General features: G+C 39.0%; 1 pseudogene across 1 annotated transcript in view; it reads right to left on the bottom strand.

Moving 5' to 3' along the window:
• Window positions 1-6,643: 6,643 nt before the first annotated feature.
• Window positions 6,644-16,101, bottom strand: part of LOC308515406 (large ribosomal subunit protein uL10-like) — a 62,044-nt pseudogene continuing 52,586 nt past the window's right edge. Inside the window, exon 5 of the transcript in view lies at window positions 6,644-7,570. The product of the transcript in view is annotated as a large ribosomal subunit protein uL10-like (transcript). The remainder of the gene's footprint in view (window positions 7,571-16,101) is intronic.

Consider the following 16,101-nt stretch of genomic DNA (forward strand, 5'->3'; position numbering starts at 1 on the left):
TTGGGGTATACAATACCAGGGAAACAAGAATTAAGGATAAAAGAAAGTGAAGCAAGGAAGATGGAGAGAAAACACAAGATGGTACATGCCAGAGCTGGCCACAGCTTTGACTTAAAAAACATTTTGTTGCTCAGTTACATGAAATCTATCCGGGGAAGCACATGGAAACCCCAGCAACTAGAAACAGCCAGCCAGAGGAGGATAGAGATCAATTTTTTGCTAAATCTTCCCTGCCTTCACTTTATGTCTTCGGTCAAAATTTCTCCCTCATACATTAGTGGCCCATATGCCAGTTTTGTTTAATCTAGCTTATTTTCGAGGAAGTCGTCAGAGAAATCCAAGCTTTCTTGGGCATAATCCAATCATTGTACAGGCACAGGCATATATTCTTATCACTAGCCACCAAACAAAGTGTCCTTCAATCTACATTGTTGACATCAGTGTTGGCTCCCCAGGCTTTACTACTCTGGGAATAGCCAAGACCCATGGTTGGCAAACTGCAGCCCACAAGCCATATGTGGCTCTTTGACCCCTTGAGTGTGGCTCTTCCTAAGCCTTAGGAGTACCCTAATTAAGTTAATAACAATGTACCTACCTATATAGTTTAAGTTTAAAAAATTTGGCTCTCAAAAAAATTTTTCAGTCGTTGTACTATTGATATTTGGCTCTGTTGACTAATGAGTTTGCTGACCACTGCCTAGACCCTCTGTTAAAACCACTCTTGCCAAGGAGCAAGTCAAGTGGCCAATAGCCTGGAGAGACATACTTGAATAGATATAGAGTAGCAAAAAAACTGGGTTCACATAGCACATACACACTTGTGAACCAGAATGAGAGAAAATGTCCACACAAACAATGAGGAATTTATTTATTTATTTATAATTTAAACTAGAGGCCCTGTGCACGAATTTGTGCATAGGTGGGGTCAGGCCAGGCCACCCCAATAGGAGCTGATCAGCCAGGTTGGCTGCAGGGAGGTGCTGTGGGAGGTTACCTGGCTGGTCCCGTCCCCTGGTCGAACTCCTGGTCGAATTTCCAGTTCAGGGACAATTTGCATATTAGCCTTTTATCATATAGGACTAGAGGCCCGGTGCACAAAAATTTGTGCACTCAGAGGGGAGGTGGGGGTCCCTCAGCCCGGCCTGTGCCCTCCTGCAGTCTGGGACCCCTCGGGAGATAACGACCTGCTGGCTTAGGCCTGCTCCCGGGTGGCAGAGGGTAGGCCCAGTCCCTAGGTGCAGCCCATGGTCGGGCTCAGAGCAGGGCTGATTGGGGAGTTGGGACGCCGCCCCCTGTCACGCACAAAACAGGGCCAATCAGGGGGTTGGGGAACTCCCCCCTGTCATGCACAGAGCAGGGCCAATCAGGGGGTTGAGAAGCTCCTAACCGTCACTCACAGAGTAGGGCCAATAGGGGAGTTGGGGCACTGCCCCCTGTCACACACAGAGCAAGGCGGATCAGAGGGTTGGGGCACCGCACCCTGTCACACTCAGGGCAGGGCCAATGGGGAGGTTATGGCTCTACCCTGTCACACACAGAGCAGGCCCGTGGGGGGCGGGGGGGTGGTCCCACACCCTGTCACACACAGAGCAGGGCCGATCAGGGGTTGAGGAGCTCCCCCCGTCACTCAGAGTAGGGCTGATAGAGGAGTTGAGGCACCGCCCCCTGTCACACACAGAGCACAATGGATCAGGGGGTTGGGGCGCCACCACTGTCACACTCAGGGCAGGGCCGATGAGGAGGTTATGGCTCTCCCCCGTCACACATAGAGCAGGGCCCGTGGGGGGGGGGCGGGGGTTGTGGTGCCGCACACTGTCACACACAGAGCAGGGCCAATCAGAGGGTTGGGACACCACAGCCTATCACACACAGAGCCACAGGGCGATTAGGGGGTTTGGGTGCTGCCCCCTGTCATGCTGATCCAGATGCCGGGAGGCATATTACCCGTTTACTATATAGGATAGAGGCCTGGTGCATGGGTGGGGGCCAGCTGGTTTGCCCTGAAGGGTGTCCTACATCAGGGTGGGGGTCCCCACTGGGGTGCCTGGCCAGCCTGGATGAGGGGATGATGGCTGTTTGCAGCTGGTCACCATACCCTGTCACGCACAGAGCAGGATCAATCAGGGGGTTGGGGAGCTCCCCCCTGTCACTCACAGAGTAGGGCCGATAGAGGAGTTGGGGCACCGCCCCCTGTCACACACAGAGCTGGGCAGATCAGGGCAGGGCCGATGGGGAGGTTATGGCTCTACCCCATTACCCACAGAGCAGGGCCAACCAGGGGGTTGGGGAGCTGCCACTGTCACACTCAGGGCAGGGCCGATGGGGAGGTTATGGCTCTACCCAGTCACACACAGAGCAGGGCCCGTGGGGGGCGGGGGTTGGGGCGCCGCACCCTGTCATACACAGCCGCAGGGTGATCAGGGGGTTGGGGCACCTTCCCCTGTCACACACAGAGCCGCAGGGTGATCAGGGGGTTTAGACCCTGCCCCCTGTTACGCTGATCCCGGTGCCAGGAGGCCTCGCGGCTCCGCTGATCCTGGTGCTGGGAGGCATATTACCCTTTTACTATATAGGATAGAGGCCTGGTGCATGGATGGGGCTGGCTGGTTTGCCCTGAAGGGTGTCCTGGATCAGGGTGGGGGTCCCCACTTGGGTGCCTGGCCGGCCTGGATGAGGGGATGATGGCTGTTTGGAGCTGGTCACACACCCTTCAGGGTGGTGGTCCCCACTGGGATGCCTGGCCAGTCTGGGTGAGGGGCTGAGGGTTGTTTTCAGGCTGGTGGGTGGCTGAAGCTCCCAACTGCTCCTTTTTTTCTTTTTTTTTTTTTATTCTGGGCCAGCTTTAGCTCTGACTCCAGCTCTGAGGTCTCTGGTGCTGAAAGCAGGTATCTGGTTTGTTTGTGTTCTATAATCGAAACAAAGCAGGTTTCTGGGGTTTTGTTTAGCTTCTGTATTTGTAACTATGTTTCAAACTGCAAGCTCAGAGGCCGGCAAGGCAGGCGGGGAATGTTGGTTTCCTCCGTCACTGAAGTAAGCAAGCCTCATGTTAGTTTCAAGCTGCCTGGCTGCTGGCCGCCATCTTGGCTGGCAGTTAATTTGCATATTGCCCTGATTAGCCAATGGGAAGGGTAGCGGATGTACACTAATTACCATGTTTCTCTTTTATTAGATAGGATATATATATATATATATATATATATATATATATATATATATTTTTTTTTTTTTTTAAATTCTTTTGGATAAATACCAAGGAGTACAATGTTGGATCATATAGAGAAAGAATGTTTAGTTTTATATGAAATCGTCTTCCAAAATGGTTGAACCATTTTGCTTTTCCATGAGCAATGAATAAGAGTTCCTGTTGTTCTGCATCCTCCCCAGAATTTGGTATTTTCCGTGTTCTGGAATGACCATTCTAATAGATGCGTAGGGGTATAACATTATTGCTTTAATTTGCATTTCCCTGATGACATATGTGAAGCACTATTTGCCATCTGTATATCTTCTTTAGTGGCTTGTCTGTTCAGGTCTTTGGCCCATTTTTAAAATTGGGTTGCTTGTTTTCTTACAGTTGAGTTTTACATATTCTTTAAATATTCTGGATAACAGTCCTTTATCAGATGTAAGTTTTGGAAATTGTTTTCTCCTACTCTGGCTTGTCTCCTCATTATCTTGACATTGTCCTTTGCAGAGGAAAAGTTTTAAATTTTAATGACATCCTGTTAATAGGTTATATAAGGAAAATATTTTAAAAGACTTTTGTCACTAAAATAATTAAAAATTACAGTATTTCAATGAAACAGATGGATATTTGCCCATAAAATGACAAAACATGTTAAAAAATAAAGATCAACTGAAATGAGTCAAATTATCACCAATATAATCTTTCCAATATAATTTTTGGACAAAACCAAACCAGGCTAATCTAAAAGTTTTAGAATTCTTTTGTGGATCATACAGTTACAGAAAACATGATATTGAAAAAGAAAAGATTTAGAAGCATTACCTATTTCAATTGTAGTAATGGTTATGGCTGAATATCTCAATTTATTTCAAGTAAGGAAACATATCAAAAGTAGCAATTTTCTTAGTGTGGAAATTAGCTTTCTCACCTCTATTTAGTACTTTTATAATTAGGTATGTAGATAGTTGTTTTTCACACAGAATAAACTGCTTATGAATTAAGAATCTGCCACAAAGGCACAAAATTTCAACATGAACATTTTGAGAACTGTTTTGCATTTAAAATTTTACTAAGAATAATGAGATTCACTTGCTTTTCATACTATTCTGGGAAGTTCACTTTCCATTATAAACTGGAAGACATCAAAAAAGTTTTATCAACAAACTTCTGGATTGCATATCTTCCCCTCTTCCTTCTTCCTCCCAACTTCAACTTCACTTTGGCTTAAGGCTACTTTAAAAAGAGAAAAGTAAACCATTAGAAAACCAGGAAATCTCTAAACATTGGTTTTAATTTCTTTTAAAAATATGTTGTTGATTAAAGAACTCAATTTACTCTAATGGGAACCTGATTTGTACCAGAACCAATCTCTTCATCTTTATTATGTCAAAAGTACAAAGTGGTCCATAGGTTAAAAATAGTTAAGTATAAGGTGGGGGCAATTGACAATGTGCATTTTATATGAGTTAGCATGGTAAACAAAACCAGTGTGCACCTTAACATGACAGCAATAGAGATAAAGCTTAGCACTAACGTTAGTTTAGTTGGATTTACTATAGTCACTTACCGGAGTCACTAACAAAAACAGCATCTCAATATTTTGAATGAAACTAACAAGCAAAAATTTGGACTTCATCATTATATATTTGCCCATTGTTATAGTTACACAGCAAGCAAAGGAAACATCATTCAAGTATATTATGGAAGTTATGAAAGCTTGTATGTGCAGTTTCCTATGAGGAAGCACATACATTTTCCATAAACATCTGTCAACCTAACATTTTATCAACTTAACTCTGGTGCAATATGATTCATATTTCTTCTGCATTAGGCTGTGATTGTAAGGCCAGTTTTCCTTCTTAATAATAATTTTTTCTCTCAAATTTATTTATATTGTCTTTGGGGATTTATGGGACAAAGTAAGAATTATATACATTCATCCTGATCTTCTGTCTTATTAAATGCTTACTTAGTAATGTAATCTTTTATTTTTGTTGGGAAAACTATAAGACAGACAACCAATTAGGTTTTCACACTAGGACATAAAGAAGAGTGGCAAATATGTCCACGTAAACTAGAAATTCATGGTACAGAATGTTTAAGTAGAATCAAACTGTGTATACATTTGCTTTCCAAGACAGGAAATTCAGCTTTATGCCGGATGAGGATAATTGTTTATATCCCTAAAGTCCTGAGCTAAGATGTTAGAGAAATGGAACTAATGTCTCCTTCAATAGCTTTCAGGAAAAAAAAAAATCCGGGGAAAGAGTTTTAATGCCAGCATGGAATTCTTTGTTAATATAGGATTTTTTTACTCAGGTAAAAATTAACTCTTCAAACTGCAGATAAAACAAGAGAATTAAAGTCAGGGTTTTTTTTTTTTTTTTTTTTTTTAATTTAGTGGTTTCTATGTATCAGAAGGGGAAAATGAACCTTGTCATTCAATAGAATAGTAATTCTCATAATATATGATCCTTTTCATTATCACCATTGCCCTGAGGCTGAATCTGTATGGATTCATTAACTAAAAAGTCTTTGTTTCATGTTCTCTTATTTATGTCACACAGTAGAATTATTATTTCTCATAATGAAATATATTTGGGAGTCATAGCTATCCACAAGATGTACATTAGGCCTAGTATAGAATCACAAGTACAATATAAGATAATCTCAGATTGTTAGAATTAAGTATAAGATACGTTAGGTTTTATTTCTGCATTTGATATCTTAGATTTTAATAACTGAGGTACAGAACTTATAACTTGAAATGTGAGAGACTATAGTTTCTTAATTTTTCCCTCCCTTTTACAGTTAAAGTTACTGTGACCAATTTTATTTTTTTAAAGTTGATCAGAAAAGGGAGCCATGGTGGCACAAAGGGAGGTATTTCCTTCCTGCTCCCTTCTCCTATGTAGCCATAGAGCTATTTGTTGGCCCGAGCCATTGCAGATAGAAAAGCTGTATGCCACAGTAATGCTGTTGCTATTTCACCACCCTGTCAAGACATGTCCTTTCAAACAGATAACTACATCCGAAGATTTTCCTGTATTTTGGAAATTCTGGAGCTATCACTGGGAGAGAGTAAAGACTTTTAAATTATAATAATTTACTACAAAAGGTAAATATACACATTATAAGTAGATTTGCTTTTGAAAACCAGTGTTATTCATTATAGTATGAAACAAAATTTTATTTAAAAGTAAATATTCAATTTTATAATATTTGAGACTTTCTGAAATAAACAAATAACACTATAGCAAATATGCTCAGAATTTTATCACTGACTCCTCCTTTTATGGAAAAAAAAAGACTCAAGGTGAAAAGAAGGAGGAAGTAAGTATACTATTAAGTTATATTGAATATTCCCTTAGCTCCATCCTGTGCTCTATCAAGACCACTTTTAAGTAGATATTGAGCAATGAACCTGTGACAACTTGTAAACATTTTTTTTTTAAATTAAAGAAGTAAGCCTTTATTTCCCTGTTTCACAAAGAAAGCTGGCTGAGCAGGTTGCTTTTTGGTTATTAGCCCGAGACCAAATCCCATATTCTGGTCCGACTCCCCTGGTTGTTCCTTTGCTTCAACTTTGGTTGGGTCTGCAGCAGCAGCAGGAGCAGCAGTGGAGGCAGGGGCCACGGGGGCTGGTGGATCAGCCAAGGAGGCCTCGACCTTTTCAGCAAGTGGGGAGGTGTAAACAGTCTCCACAAACAAGGCTGGGGCCCACGTATACCCACTGGTGATAGGAAGGGGAACTGATGCAACAGCTGGTTACCGACATGCAGACATACTCTGGCAACGTTTCAGAGGTCCTCCAGGATGTAGGAATGCCGTTTTCTCTGGAAAGTCAAGCACTTGCGGGTTGTAGATGCTGCCTTTGCCAAACACCTGCTGGATGATCAGCCCAAAGGAGAAGATGCCCAGCATGTTCAGCAGTGTGGTGTTGCTGGCTCCCACTCTGTCCCCAGTCTTAATCAGCTGCACGTTACTCAGGATTTCAATGGTACACCTGGAAAATTTAGTGGTGATGCCAGTGTTCTGGGCTGCACAGTAACTTTACACATGGCAGTGGTACAAGCTACCTTATTGGCCAGCAGTATATCCTGATCTTAGTGAGCTCCTCCTTGGTGAACATAAGGCCCGGATTCCCTGGTATGAGACAATGGTTTTTCCAGAGCTGGGTTGTTTCCCAGATGTCCTGGGATGGCCTGTGTATCATGGTGTTCTTGCTCACCAGTCCCACAGCCTTCCTGCAGAGGGACATGCAGATCTGCTGCATTTGCTTGTAGCCCACAGTGTTGCTTGCACAATGAAGTATTTTGGATAATCATCCAGAAGTTGGATTATCTTAAGGAAGTAGTTGGACTTCCAGGTGCCCTGTCTTGCCTTGGCAGCACAGCGGTGCATCAGGGATTGCCACACAAGGTTTAAAAATGATGTCACTCTCACAAGGGCACTTGAAGAGAGGAAGTGCAAAACTGCTTTAGAATTAGATATAGGTAGCAGTCAGTTAAGTTAATTCCTTTATGAAGCCAGATCATTATATTGGTGATATTCTGTTAAACAGTGCGGTGACTGAGTGGGGAGGGGGATAAGGAGGTGGAAGAAAGTATAGAGGGGATCAAAGGTGATGGGAAAAATAAAATAAAATAAAGATAACACAACAACAGAATTCACAACTATTTTGTATCATAATTAAGTTCTTTCATAGCAGAAATGTACATTATTTAAAATTTGTATTTAAAATTATCTCTTACATTGATTTAAAGGATTTGCTTAGAAAGTGCCCTTTGAGAACAGAAGCTGTAAAAAAAAAATATCTGCCAAAATAATTTTTTTAAAATGTAAACCCCTAAAAAATTCAGTAAACTCTTGAGCTCTTCTAATTGAACCAGAAACAGTCTGTGAACTGTAGTCTTATCACACATATTTTGTGAATATAAACACAGCTGATATTTTAACCAAAAGAAAGTGATATATATTTTTGCTTTAAATAGGAACAGGCTTGTTCATGATGACTTGAGAGACTGTGAGAATCTTTCTCTCCTTTCTCCCCCTCCCGACCACCCCCCAAAAAATAAAAGAGTAAAAGATATTTTATGGTCCTATCCAGTGAGGCTCAGTTGGTTGGGTATCATCCCGTGCACGGAGGGTGGCTGGTTCCATGCCCTGTCCAGCATATGCCTGGGATGCGGGCTGGGTCTTTGGTGGGGAACATGCAGTAGGCAGCCAATAGATATTTCTCTCTTCCAGTGATGTTTCTCTTTCTCCCTCTCCCTTCTGCTCTCTCTAAAATTCAATTTTAAAAATCTAAAATTTTTTTTATGATAACTGATGCATAATGACCATTGAAAGAAAACACTTATTGATACATGCCATAATACTTTTGTTGTAGAAGTTACCCAGAGGGAAGCCCCATCTATGACTTCTGACTTCATATAATAATGATAATGATTATAATATCAATAACAGTCATAAGTGTCTTGAGTCCTTAAAATGTACTACATACTATAGTAAGTGCTTAATGTACATTTTTTAATGAATGCTCGGTAAAACCCTATAAAGTAGACACTGCTAGCGTTTCTGCTCCAGTGAGGGGAAACCAGCGCCTGGAAGTGAAACGCTATCCCGACCACCCTGATAGACTGCATCTTTGCCAGGACTTGAACCCATCCAAGTGGCTATGCATCATCATCATGTGCTCTTTACCACCATTGTCTTACCAAAGATAATTTCATATTTCCAGATGCGGAGCTTAGACAAATCTAAAGATATTTTTGTTAGATTAATGTTCTAATACTTATCTTTATCTTTAATAATGTTCTTTCCCACAGAAATTTTATGAGTAACTGTATTTGGCTGAATTGAAGATGACATTTATTTAGTTTCCTGGGTTTTGATACCAAGGCCCTCTGGAGTCTCTGGCTGTTCTTCATGCACATTGCCTTTGTTTTTTTAGTAAGTAGTGAAAAAAATCATAGTTATGTGGAATGCTGGTCCTAGCCCAGAGACATAAAATAATTAAACCACAACTTTGAGTTTTACACAGCTCTGTGCGAGTTAACTTGAGCTTATCTACTATTAGAGTTTGGGCATCTTCAAACTAACTTGATGGACTGAGAATTCTTGTATGGGGTCAGAAGGATGGGAAAGAAAGTTGGAGCCTTGAAACAAGCAGGCCCAAAACAAACACATGGGTAGTCTACTAGAGTGAGTGGAACTGAGCAACAGGGTTCAGATTTGAAGGGATTAACAGGACTACATGAAACCCGAGGCTGTGCTTCACATCTATCAAAATCACCTGAGGAGATTGTTAAGCATATAGATGTTGGGGTTTTGTCGTGAATTGCTCTAATTAAGCAAACATAAAGTGAAACAGAAGATCTAAATCTTTGAAACATCTCACTAAGTGATTCTGACCCATAGCCAAGGTTACAGAGCACTGGCATAAAAGAAAAAACTGTCTCATGTAATGTACAAATGCTCTGCTGTAGTAATTTTCTTTGAAAGAACTTGTCCCAGGAAGCATAAGAAGTTTTCTTTTGACCTGAGTAGAGAAAGGGCACCTAGAAGGGGTCTGCAGCTACCGAGAGGCAGTTAATGGAAGCGTGGAGGTTGGGGCCCAGGACTTAGGTAGCAGTGAGGGCAGAAGACCAACAGTATTAATGACCCAGAAAAAGTGGTGAAGGCAGCAGTATTAAAATACTACCTACAGGAGGCCAGAGGCCTTTGTCATCTTGTATATTAATTATGCCAAGTATCTAGAATTATATCTTGCATATAGTAGATAATCAATTATTGTTAAGTAAGTAACACTAAGACCAAGGATTTACCACAAAATATCAAATGGTAACCAAACAACCCTTACATATTCGGACATACATACCTCTCCAGATACCTAGATAATTGATGAAGATAACAGGAAAAGATTGGACTTTTTGTTTGTTAATCATGCAAGTGAAAGCTTAGAGCTTTGATTTATAACACAATGAATTTAAAATATAATACATTTGTATTCACAGATGTAGCAAGGGGACAGTTAGATTTCAAATGGAGCTTTTTGATATGTATTTCTTCCTTTATTTGAGATCTGGTCTAAACCACCTGGCAGATGGGAACTCTAGAAAATTGTAGCTAATGGCTAGAGCTGTCTTCACCTAGTTGGCTAATTCAGCTTAAACCTGAGGTTATTAAAATTCATATGTTTCTGAAATATGGTCTCAATTGACTGGTTCCTTGGAGAAATATATATTTGCCAGTGTAATCATAGAGGGCCAAATTCCTAGTAGACACTTAATATTATCTGCTACAACAGGGATGAAGCAGCTGTTCTGGCACCATTCGTCTTTAGGACCTGAAACTAAAGAGAAATAAAATATAAGAAGTTGAAATTAAAGTTATATTTGTGTATATAAGAATTAAATATATTCTATTGCCTGAAGCAAATTATCAAGGACATTCTCACTTCTACGCTAAGAAATATCATATCATTTTATTTTAAAATAAGTAAGATCTGTTATTTATCCCATTAGTTTGTAAGTGAAATTTATTAATGGAAGTTTGTAAATTCTTGATTAGAAATTGAGCTTCCCACTTCTCTTAAATATGTGCATGAATCAGTCAGGCATATTAAAAAGTTTCTCTAATCACAAGATTATACAGAACTCATTATATTTTTCATTATTGCAAGGATATATACATCAAAATAGTGTGCTTTTCACATTCAGCCCATGTAATTAGATGCAGCTGCTTTCACCAATACCTTTCTGTAATTAGCACCACACAGAGCACTGTCTAAAAGTCACACTTCCAGTCTATAAGGTGAATCTAGGATTGTATTTAAAATTGAAAATAAAACACAATATCTGAGTAAGATGGTATGTTCAGATATGTGATAGACAGCTTTTCTGAATAAAAATAAATCTTTTGCTCCACATGCAAAAGCAAATATCAAGTTATAAAGTTCATTATTTCTGCTTTAAAAAATATTTGTGTATATTACATCACTATTCCTTCTTCCCATTTCTCAGATTTCCCTAGTGATATGAGATACTTTTACCTACTGAAGCATAGTAGTGCCAGACAGAAACTCCCTAGGGGATCTTTGCATTTCTTCAACATAGCATTACAGAGGTACAGAAATTTACAGTGCCACCTAAGAAGGTTTAACCATCATATACCAGAAATTGAAACAGGTATGGGACTCAGTTATTCAAAGTACAAAATCATTGTCAAGCTCTTGAATACATCTAGAAGAAAATATTACATTTGATTCAAAATGAGTACAGTGATTACTTCAACAAAAATAACTAAGTCCAAAAAACAATGGTCTTTTTTTTATTTGGATGATACTCCTCATTTGGTTTAATATCTAGATGTCAACATTTAGATTTAAAATTCTTGGAGTCTAACATTGGCCTTTTAAAGCCAATATGTTAGGAATAATTAACAAGAACTGACATGAAAATAAATAATTCTAAATATAAAACTATATTTTCACCAGAATCAGTAGAAAAGGGATACATTTTAAAAAATAAATCATGAGAGATTAATTGTCTTACTCTATGAAAAAATGTGAAATTAGATCTTTCCCTCACAATAGCCATAAAAGTACAAAAATAAATTCCAGATTGATTAAAGCTTTCAATGTAAAAAGAAAAATATTTAGAAAAAAATATTTAATATGTTTATGGAGATTTTAAAATGCTGCTAAAATATCATAACTCCAGCAACTCCATAACCTTCTCATGTGGTATGATTTAATTAACTCTGTTTAAATTTGGTGAAATCTTTTAACCACATTGTCATTTTTAAAATTCGATTTAAAGAGACCCATAAAGTCAGGGAAGATACAGTCTGCTTTTAAATGATCTTTTATGATCAAAGGAATGCATTGTCTGAAGGAAAACAAGGCAAAAAAGACACATCTCAAACTCATTCTCTTCTTATTTTCATGTTCAGAACTGATAGAAATGATTTCAAGTAGCTGTTGACCAGCAAGTCAAAAGGGTATTCTTTCAAGTTATTTTGAATGTATCTGTTTCATAATAATGTAAGCTGATAAAATGATATTATCTCAACAGGTAAACGGTGAAGGTGGAAATCATGGCTTAAAAATCTAGAAACAAAAGGTTCAAAGGCTAGATGCTAAAAGCAAGGCCACTACGGGCATGGGTTTCCACGTGGTGTGACAAGCACTGTACAGCTCCCCTGATCAACACTGATTCCCACTAGCATGCTTGTCAGTTGAGGGGAAGTGTTATAGGTATGAAAAGTGGAGTTGTGGGAGAAGAGGTATAAAATTTAGAGACAAATGAGATAAGTAGGTGAAAGGTTAGTTTTAAGACAGGTGCTAAATCCATTCTTTATTTCACATTTTGTTTAAGGTTCACTAAGAAAAGAGGAAAAACTATTAAAATATAAAAAAGAAAATATTGCACAATATTTTTTTCTTCCAATTTTATTGTGTACTATAGGCCTGATGCATGAAGATTTGTGCAAGAATGGACCTTCCTTCCCCTGGCTGCTGGCACTGCCTTCGCTCTGGCCGGGAGCTGCCTTTCTGCCTTCCCGTGTTGCCCAGAGGCCCGGAATGGCTGGGGTGGTGCAGAACGCCTGCATCATCACCATAGTGATGACACAAGCATCCCGCCCCGCCCCCGGCTACTCAGGGCCTGTGTATGCAAATTAACCAGCCAGCTTTGTTGGGTTAATTTTCATACTCACTCCTGATTGTCTGGTGGCTATTGTGAAGGTACAGTCAATTTGCATCTTTCTTTTATTATTGTAGATTAGTTTCAGGGATACAGCTTAATGGTTAGGCAATCATGTACCTCACACAGTGTTCCTCTTGATATTTCCAGTACCCAACTGGCATTGTCCATACACCAAAAGGTGGCAGGCTCAATTCCTGGTCAGTGCATATACCAAGGTTGAGGATTTGATCCCTAGTTGAAGTGCATGCAGGAGGCAACTGATAGATGTCTCTCTCACATTGATGTTTCTCTCTCTCTCTCTCTCTCTCTCTCTCTCTCTCTCTCTCTCTCTCTCTCCAATTCAATTTAACAAAACATAATTAACAGGGAAAATATTATAAAGTTTAAGGCAAAAAGAATAAGGTGCCTTCAAAGGAGAAACAACTGTTCCCTTTTTATCTGCAAACACACATCAAGAGAAAAACAGAATAGCCTGTGCACAATGTTAAGCTGAAAGGACAGCAGCATAAAAGCACTGTTTTTAGTTAAGTTATCATTCGGTAAATTCATTTAATGATAATTAGAAATTTAAGAACTTTGTTATCCATGGCTGTCATTTGAGGACAAGAGTCAAGAAAAGCCTGTCATTCAAGGTTCTTATGCCAACAACAGAATATATTCTAAATGTATCAGCAGAACAATAATTTAGTAAGGGAAGTTAGATGGTTCACAGAATTTCCAGGAAGCCCAGATTGTTAAGATTGAGAACTATGTGCTATGTCTGGGATTACCCTAGAGAAAAAAAGGTAACAGGAGAAGTCCCATTCACCATCTTGCATATTGTGTATAAAAATGAATAGGAAGGCCTGCATGAAAACATAGTAGCTAGTGAGAAAAGTTACCTCTGAGGAGAAAAGAGAGTGAGAACAAAATGTGAAAGTCAGTGGCCATATTGTCTATAAACTTGGATATTGTTGGAATATTTTATAGTCAAACTATGTTTAAGTATTGAATTATAACAACATAGAATATGGTAGAGTTTTCTATTCATTATTTCAAAAAGACAAATAAAAAATTAAAATTGATTAAATGTTAGATGCCTGTTTTGCCATTTTGGTGATGAATGGCTATTACTTCAATTAAGGAATGGAAATTCTATGCAAGGCATTCACCTTGGCCTAATAAAGCAAGAAGCTGCCAGGTAGATTTGATCAGTGTGAATTCAAACATTGTGTGTATTTGAGGGATAAGTAATTATATGTGATGTGGATTTAACTTGGCTCTCTTATAGTCAGGCCAACTCTAATAAAGTACTGACATTGTCTTAATGGAAAATATATCCACTACTATGCCAAGGTCATCACAACTTAATTGCCTCAGATTTCAATCAGTGATTTATCAAATATGAATACCCTTTGGGGAGAAATGTATAAAAACCCGAGCTCTTATGTAAACTATATCTTGTGTTTGTGTAGCAAAATATATCAACAGTGGCCTTGTGTACCCATGAGGACAAGAGCTAAAATGCATTGCTCATTTTGCAGGCCTGGTAGATATAATAATAAAAATTTAGTGAAAATATGAATGCATATTTTAGAATGAATTAGATGTTTTGTCAGTTTGTAGGTTTGCTAATCTTTCAGTTCAAATGTTCTTCAATGTGTAATGTGATTTTTTAGCAAGATTTTTAAAAAGCCTATAAAGTTCTATAAAAAGACACTATCAGCTCTCCTTATTGGTGGACAGAGCAAATCACCCTAGAAAAGAGTTGCTTGTTCAGGGAAGTCACTGGAATGTTTCCTATGTACTTACATATATAAATATGGAACAAGCAGGAAGCCACTGTGTCTGGAGAATTGTGAAATAAAACATCTGTAGCCTTGATTCTCTCTCAAAGATGCTTGGAATGAAGAACTGATCAGTAGACAGGAGGTGGACATATTTGAATTGGGACAAATAAACCTTGTGAAAGGAAAGATATTGAGATCATAGCCACTTTTTTAAGTTTAATATTATTAAAACGTCTCTGATGGACTATCATTGACCTAATTGATGTTGACTGGAAGGAAATTTTTTAAAGAGACCCAAAAAAAACTCACAACAAGGAAGAGGGGATATGAATTAATAACCCAGGCTAATCCCCAGGGCTGGATGTTTTAAAAAGAATATCTAATTTCAGAATATATATGTCTTCAGCTGGCAATCTTTTCTAGAATCAATTCCAGTGGTATGGAAGTATAAACTTGGCATTTGCGAATGAATAGAATGAGCTATAACACTGAAATCAAATGCCTGGTTTGGTGTAGGGATCTAGGTCACCAAAGACAGAACCCTTGTTGTGAATAGGTATTTATTAGACTGTGTGAGAGTAATATCCAATAGCAACATCATATAATAAGACCAAAAGTAAAAGTATCAGTTTCTAGTAAGTTTGGGATGCCATAGAAAAATGCCATAGATGGAGTGAATGAAAAACAACGACACACATAGAATTTAATTTTCTCACAGTTCTGGTGCCTGGAAGTCTGAGATCAGGGTGTCGGCATGGTTGGGTTCAGTGAAAGCTCTCTTCCTGGCCTGTAGATAGCTGCTTTCTTGCTGTGTCCACACATGGCAGAGAGAAAGGAGAGAGAGAGAGAGAGAGAGAGAGAGAGAGAGAGAGAGAGAGAGAGAGAGAGAGAAAGCTTTCTGGTGTCTCTACTTATTAGGGCACTAACTCCATCATGAGGCCTCCACACTCATAGTCTCATCTAAATCAATTTTTTTCCTAAACTCCCAGCTCCAAGTACTTGTCATATTCAGGGTTTGTGTTTCAACATATGAATTTTAAGAGGCACAGTTTATTCCACAGCAACCAGAAACTTTGAAGATTTTCCCCTCTTCCTCTATCAATAGTTTTCAATAAGAATGATACCTTGTACTGAGTAAACCACTGTGTTAAATGGAATAAGGGGGTACTCGAGAGATTTTGGTCTTCTGACTAATCAGAAAAGTGAGTTCTCAAGAAATTAATTAGAATTTAAAAAGTGTGAACAATCCTTAGACACTTCCAGAATGGTTGTATGAAGAGTTCCATGGATACACTCCCAAGCAAAACAATACTGTAAATGAACACAAAATATAAAACACAACCAGTTAAAGTCTGGAATTTTTCATAACAGAAACAGTACATAAAGACACTTTATTTAAGAAAACTACCAACCTAAATTAGAATGAGAGTCT

The sequence above is a fragment of the Myotis nattereri genome (genome assembly GCF_964212035.1).
Source record: "Myotis nattereri genome assembly, chromosome: 3".
Taxonomy (NCBI): domain Eukaryota; kingdom Metazoa; phylum Chordata; class Mammalia; order Chiroptera; family Vespertilionidae; genus Myotis; species Myotis nattereri.